We start from the raw sequence: 7504 nt of genomic DNA, 5'->3' as shown, positions 1-7504 counted from the left end.
TTCCTCATAGGGCTGTGGCAAGAGAGAATTAAATAAGGTGACGCGTCACATTTCCAAGAAATGTTCAACACTATTTCTTTTGGTGGGAGAATTTCACAGCAATGTGAGAGCTCGGGGCAGATGAGAAAAGGGCCCAGGATGGACGTTGACAGAATGTAGCTGACACAAGCCTCACCTTCTAGATGCACCCTATTGAGATTCACACATTTTTGGATAAAGCAGGAAGACGGTTTCCTCTACTTTGCGAACGAATTCTTCCCATCCCCAATTCCCTTCTATAATTCACCTCTCAACACTTTCTGTTGCTCTTTATGGAACAATTAGAAACAATGGGCTTGGTTTTCCTCTTGCAGAGGGGTGTATCTCAATTATGGTCACAGAGAACTCCACTCTGCCCATTCCCCCTGGGTCTATATCTGGGTGACCCCAAAACCATGGGAGGAACCTTCAATGACGGGCGAGTTATTTGCAAAGCTGTAGATTCTATTTACTTATTTACTTTTCTGGTTTCTTAGCCCTAACATGACATTCTTCTCCCTGTTTTTAAAAGTCCTCGTCGGGCTCTGGGCTGATGGCTCAGAGCCTGGAGCCTGTTTCCGATTCTGTGTCTCCCTCTCTCTCTGCCCCTCCCCCGTTCATGCTCTGTCTCTCTCTGTCTCAAAAATAAATAAACGTTAAAAAAAAAATTTAAAAAAAAAGGGGTGCCTGGGTGGCTCAGTCGGTTAAGCGTCCGACTTCAGCTCAGGTCACGATCTCACGGTCCGTGAGTTCGAGCCCTGCGTCGGGCCCTGGGCTGATGGCTCAGAGCCCGGAGCCTGCTTCCGATTCTGTGTCTCCCTCTCTCTCTCTGCCCCTCCCCCATTCATGCTCTGTCTCTCTCTGTCTCAAAAATAAATAAACGTTAAAAAAAATTTAAAATAAAAAAATAAAAGTCCTACGGTAAATCTCCTGTCCCTGGGAGGACCATACGCCGTCTAAGTCACACTACCTTGCGCGTACCCAGGTAGAAATGTGTTTTCTCTCTGGGCACAGGGAGCTTCCCATTTGAAAAAGATCCTGATGAGATTCATGTGAGTGGGATCTTACTCTTCCTTCCATAACCCACTATCTGGTGTTTAAAACAACAACAACAACGACATTTGTAGGTTGACGCAAACCCTCTAGTTCCGCTTTTCTGGGGAAGGGAAAAGCCAGTTCTCAAGACTTCCTCCGCATCGTATTGGGACCAGAGGCAAAGGGATGACCCATCTGTCCTCCATACGACATCTGTCCTCCATGTGACTAGTTTTGATTTGGAAAGTTACAAGCCTGGGCTGAGTACTGAAAGCAAGTTGGTAGTGTATCGTGGTGATTAAAAGCACGGGTTTTAAAACCGGCGGATCTGGGTTCAAACTTCTGCTCAGCCACTCACAGGTGTCTTGGCCACACTCCGTTTGCAAGGTGGGAACAGAATTACGTCCCTCGTAGAAATTAAATGAGGTTAGATGTCTGGCACATGGTAAGAACCGTATAAGTGGCAGTCAATTTTATGACGGCTGCTGGTTGGCCAGTGACATTTCCGACCACCAAATCCTGGAGGGAGCAGTGCAGGTGGGCAAGAGAGAGCCTGTGAGCAGCCATATGTCCCCAGGTAGAGCCTTCCTGCCAGGATGCATCAGGGAGGTCCATCCCAGACAGGCTCCGTGGCCTTGAATGTTTAATGCAGTCCGAATCTCTCGCTTTTCCGCAGTCTCAGCCTTGTTAATCCTGGAGCTGCTGAGAAGCTGCTGGGATCTCGACAGACACCAGGAACTACTTTGAATTACTCTCTCGGCAGCTTGGCCCAGATTCAGAAATTCACGAAGCAAGGAGAGCATTTCCTCATTTATCTACTGGAACCCTTTGGGTTGAGGCCCTTATAGCGGGGATGTGTGTGCCCGAGGTGGCCGGACATCCGCACGCCTTTTACGTGCCACCGACAGCGAGCAAAATCAGGATGCCTGGTCGTCGTAAATGTGACCCAACAACGTAACATTTTACAAAGATGTGCATTTTTACCCAAATGGATTTTGAAAAATCGAGTCGTGTACTTTTCCCCCCTGTGAGGACAACGGCTACGCCGTGGGTTTCCTTCCTTTCTTGTCAGGGTCACAGGAGCAACAATGGCTTGAGAGTTAGGAGGCAGTTGTCCCCTCACGCCCGGAAGGTGAAGGGCGAGTGAAGAGAGACGGGGGCGCGTAGCTCTCCAAGTGGACAGGAGCACCTGTCGATTCACAGGTGCGAGTGGGATACGGGCAGGAGTGCCATGGGGTCAAGGAGGGAGGCGCTGAGCCTCGCTGCAGCCCTTCAGCCAGGCTCTCTGCCCTCCCCCCCTCTACCCTGCTGAGGCTGGGCTCTGGGGGGAGAAGGCACCTCAGTCTGGATCGGGAGAAGCAGAGCGAAGCTGGACAGGGCCCGCAGAGAGGGAAAGCATCCTTTCTCTGGTCCCTGAATGAGCACATTCATTCATTGTCCCAGGCTTCTCTCTCGAATTCCTCCGCTTTGCTTCTCTGTGGGATAACTTTCTGCACCTCTGCGTGAGATACAAAAACAGGGGTGGGTCTCAGATACTTGAAATTCTTTTCTATGCGCCACTGCTTTTGCTCTCCTCCGTTTGAACAAAAGGGTGTAGGGTTTGGATGAAAACCAACAGGGTCATAAAGACTTTTATCTTCGGAGAAGACTTTCAACGGCTGTTTTCTGCATCCTGTGAGACCAGGGTTGCCTCACGAGTCAGTGGAAAGCTCTTATCAACCCCAACAAATATTTCCCCGGGTTCCCCTTCCCCGTGGAGCCGCACCGGGCTCTACGGTGAAAACGGCATAAATTCTTGCTTGCCCTGCAACTTTTTCCTCCGCCAAAGCAGAAGGAATTGTGAATTTCGGAAGGAAGGGGATGAGATTCAAAGACGGAGGATGAAACATGATGGAAGGAAGGGCTTTCTCTCTCTCTCTCTCTCTCTCTCTCTCTCTCTCTCTCTCCCTCTGGGGAACATGTCCTGGCACTCTGCCAGCAACCGGGCCCTCCCTCGCTTTGTCTGGCTGCAGCCGTGGTGCATGAATCTGTGCTGAGTAGGCCCGCGTCCTCCCGGCCAGCCCCCAGCGCTCGCTGCGTCTCGTGTCACCTGCAGCCCGGATGTCTGGCCTAAGGGGATGATGCCGGAGTGCCTCGCGCAGCCATATTGCCTGGAGTCTCAGCCCTGCTTCCACCGCTTGCCTACTGTGTGACCTTGGGCAAGTCACTTAACCTCTCTGTGCCACAGCTTTGCCATCTGTAAAACACAGGTTACAGCAGCACCACCTCCCGGGGTTGTGGAGAGGATCCAGTGAGGTGATACTTGTGAAATGCTCAGAAGGCCTTCTAGCACTTGCTAAGTGCTCCATGAATGCTAATTATTATTCTCTAAGCCCAAAGTAGCACAGAGAAGACAGGGCTTACTCCGGCCCTTGACATTACCGAAAGTGAGTTTGCTCTAGACATGGCCCCTGAGGCTGGGCCTCCACTATTTTTTTTTAACAAAATATTTATTTTTGGGAGAGAGGGAGAGCACAAGTGGGGGAGGAGCAGGAAGAGAGAGCCACAGAATCCAAAGCAGGCTTCAGGGTCCGAGCTGTCAGCACAGAGCCTAACACGGGGCTCGAACTCACGAACCGTGAGATCGTGACCTGAGCTGAAGTCGGACGCTCAACCAACTGAGCCACCCAGGCATCCCTCCACACTATTTGACTTCTGAGGAAGGAACTGATTAAAAAAACCCAGTTCAGAGTGTTTGCCTCAGTATCAACCTCTCAAAGGTTAATAATGTCTTAGCAAAATCTTTGACTTTTTCAAAAGATTTCTCTCTTCCTTTCTTTTAGGAACAAAAGGAAAACATATCTGTGGTAAAAAAAAAAAATCCATATAATTCTAAAGTATAGGAAACGAAAACCAAAAGCATTTCTCCACAAAACCCGTTTTCCAAAGACTGTTAGTAATTATCGGCTTTGGACAGAAATAAATAAATAAAGTGAAATGAAATGAAATAAAATGGGTAATAACGATTGTTCCTATTCCAAGATCCAGATTCTTTTAGTTTCGCTGTCTCTTCACGCAGAATGAATTATTCAGTAGTTCTGTGACTAACATTGCCCATTCGAACCATACTAATTCAGTGAAGTTTTCTGTTTTAGTTCGAAGTGACTCAGGTTGCCTTGTTCCGCTTGCCCTGGTAAGATTCATTCTCAACTAGTGCTGTGCTTTGCTAACCCCCCTTTCCTAGGCCAGGTGGGATTATCACTTCTTCAGGCACTAAATATTTATTTCTAGACTCAAAAAAGTCTCTTAGTATCTAAATGCTTTCAGACATTAAAGGAGAACATTTGATCTCAGTGACTTGCTCACTGTGTCATTTCCTGGGAAGCACATAAAGTACTTGGCTGGTGTTCCTGTGTTTTCTCTGCATATAAAATGGGCGTAATGTATTAGTTTGTCAGATGGTCATGATAAGGGCTTACGTGTGAAATACGTCCATTTGAAAGTAGTTACTGCATTGCTGAAAATTGTTCAATTGCACTTCATCAAAATGAAAAACTTCTCTTTTTGTTTTTAATTTTTTAACGTTTCTTCATTTTTGAGAGACAGAGGACAGAGCGTGAGCGGGGGAGGGGCAGAGAGAGAGGGAGACACAGCATCCCAAGCAGGCTCCGGGCTCCGCAAGCTGTCGGCACAGAGCCGGACGCGGGGCTCGAACTCACGAACCGTGAGATCATGACCTGAACTGAGAACCGACTGAGCTACCCGGGTGCCCCTAAAACTTGTGCTTTTTGAGAGACTCTGTTAAGAGAAGGAAAAGACGTGCTACAGATTAAGAGAGAGAGTGGTAAAAATTACAGTCTATGGGTCCTTACCTAAAACAACATGGATTCATCTCGAAATAATTATGCTGAGTGACGGAAGCCACATCAAAACACGGTATGTTTTATCGCATTTATGCGGAACTCTAGAAAACACAAATAATCGATAGCCATAGAAAACAGATCAATGATCCCTGGGGGAGGGGGTCAAAGAGAGGCAGGAGGAATGCATTTCAAGGGGCACATGGAAAGTGTTGAGGAGGAAGGAAATGTTCATTCTCTCGATCACAGTAATGTTCGCATGGGCACGTGCGTATGTCAAACTTGTCAAATTGTACATCTCGAATATGCACGGCTTATTGTACATCAGTTAGTCGATTAGACTTCAGTAAAGTGGTTTGAAAGGATGATGTGGTTCTGGAAATACAGCTTCGCAGTTCCACCGTACTGTTCCTTCTTGGGGTCTGGTGACCTCGTGAAATTTCTCCCTAATTTTTCTGCTTGGAGGCCAGATTGTCAGGAATGCTAAAATACGCATATAAGCTTTGGAAGCCGGCTGACTTGGGTTCTCATTACAGCCAAGACAGCTAGCTGTTCCCTAACACCCATTCCCCCCCTTATTCCTTAATGTTAGAATCCCTGAGTCTTAGCTGAGCACATGGCTGTCTGGAACAGATATATTTTTCTGACCCTTTTTGCAGGCAGGTGTGGCCATGATTAAGTTCTAGCCAATGGAATACAAGCAGAAACATTATGTGTGACTTTGGAGAAGTGTCTTTAAAGGGTGGGACACACACTTCTCTGGCCTTCCCCCTTTCTGCTGGCTGGAATGAGGATGTGAAGGCTGGAGTGTGAGTGGCCCTCATGGACCCTGAGGAAAAAACCACATGGGAACAAAAATGGGTGACCACATGGATAGAGTCCCACATCTTGACGCCTTGGAGCACCACAGCAGCCCTGCATTATTTATTTCTGGCCTATTAATACAGGAAAGAGAAAAAAGAAATCCACTTGTACACATTTTCTTTAAGTCTCCCTGTTTTCTAACGCGTACAGCTGGGCCTAATCCTACATATTGGACAAATTACTTACAATTTTCTTTTTCTTTTTTTTTTCTCTTTAAAAAAAATTTTTTTTAACATTTATTTATTTTTGAGACAGAGAGAGACAGAGCATGAACGGGGGAGGGTCAGAGAGAGGGAGACACAGAATCTGAAACAGGCTCCAGGCTCTGAGGTGTCAGCACAGACGCAGGGCTTGAACTCACAGACCGCGAGATCATGACCTGAGCCGAAGCCGGCCGCTTAACCGACTGAGCCACCCAGATGCCCCATAATTTTCTAACGTATAAAACTTGAATGCTTTTATAATAGTCTCCGTCTTTAAGAGTTATTATGAGAGAGAGAATAGGTTTAAAGCACTCGGCCTTTCGCGAACGCTCCATCAAATACAAGCTTCAGTTACTGTTATTACTTACATGAACTCACCCATGATTTAGGAAATGAAATCCACCCTAAGGGTCTTAGCTCAGACACTGATTGGCAGTAACAGGTGTCTGGGCATCCCCTGGGTCCTGGCACCCAGTGGGAGTCGCACTGGTAGTGTGCACACACATCCCACGGCAGCTGTGGACGCTGGCACTGGGGACCGGGGGTGGGGACCCCCGCAGCCGCTCTGCCAGCCAATCCCATCAACTCAACGAGCACAACTCCAAGCGCAGTGAATGCAATCAGTATGCTCCCCCCCTCCCCCGAAAACGCTCCCCGTGCACAGCACACGGGATGACACCCATCCTCTCTGCTGTGAACAATTCCATGCTGGGAGGGCCCTTCACTTTTCCCAGTTGAAAGTGGCACATTGACTGAAAACCACAAGGAAACTGCACTCTGGGGACCGTTATCATTCCCTCTGTATCTTCTGCAGGGACCTCCATCCTGGGGACGCACCCGTCTTTGTTTCAGTAAACTTGGCTGTGCTGGTTTAAGAGGAAAGAAGGCAAACTTTGCTGGGAGCAAAGGGGTCAGTCACTGCTTGCAATTCAAAAGCTTCCTCTCACCCAACATTGCCAGCAAATGACCAACACAGCAGTTGGAGGTAACCTGGGTCGTGAAAGGCAAGAGGTAGAGCCAAGTGATGGAAAAACAACAACAACAACAACAACAACAACAACAACAACAGATGAACCAAGAAAACCAACAACAAAAACCCACTAAAATGAAAGAGAAGGCTGTAAGTGAGCAGAATCACTTGACAATAACAAGTTGCTGGCTGGCCCCGAATCTCTCAGCAGGAGCACATTGTCCCAGGAAATCCAACCAGACTGGATGGTAAGCCTGAGAATATAGGCAGTCACTTAGGACAGCCAAGCCGGTCCTTGTACCTCCTGCCACTTCTTCATCGCATGAGGTGACCAGATGACTCTGTATCCCTTCCACCCCCACCTCTGCCGCGCACACTTCCCATTCCAGATGAGTTAGGAATAAGAAATAGGGAATTCTGGGACCAGCGGCTGGTCGGCGTGGATCCTATACCCGAATGTTTATAGCAGCGCCGTCTACAGTAGTCAAAGTACAGCGAGAGCCCAAATGTCCATCGAGTGACGAATGGATAAAGAAGATGTGGTTTATATATACAATGGACTATTACTTACTGGT

The sequence above is a fragment of the Lynx canadensis genome, chromosome B2 (genome assembly GCF_007474595.2).
Source record: "Lynx canadensis isolate LIC74 chromosome B2, mLynCan4.pri.v2, whole genome shotgun sequence".
Taxonomy (NCBI): Eukaryota; Metazoa; Chordata; class Mammalia; order Carnivora; family Felidae; genus Lynx; species Lynx canadensis.
The sequence above is the reverse complement of the archived record's forward strand: the minus strand, read 5'-3'. Positions refer to the sequence as shown.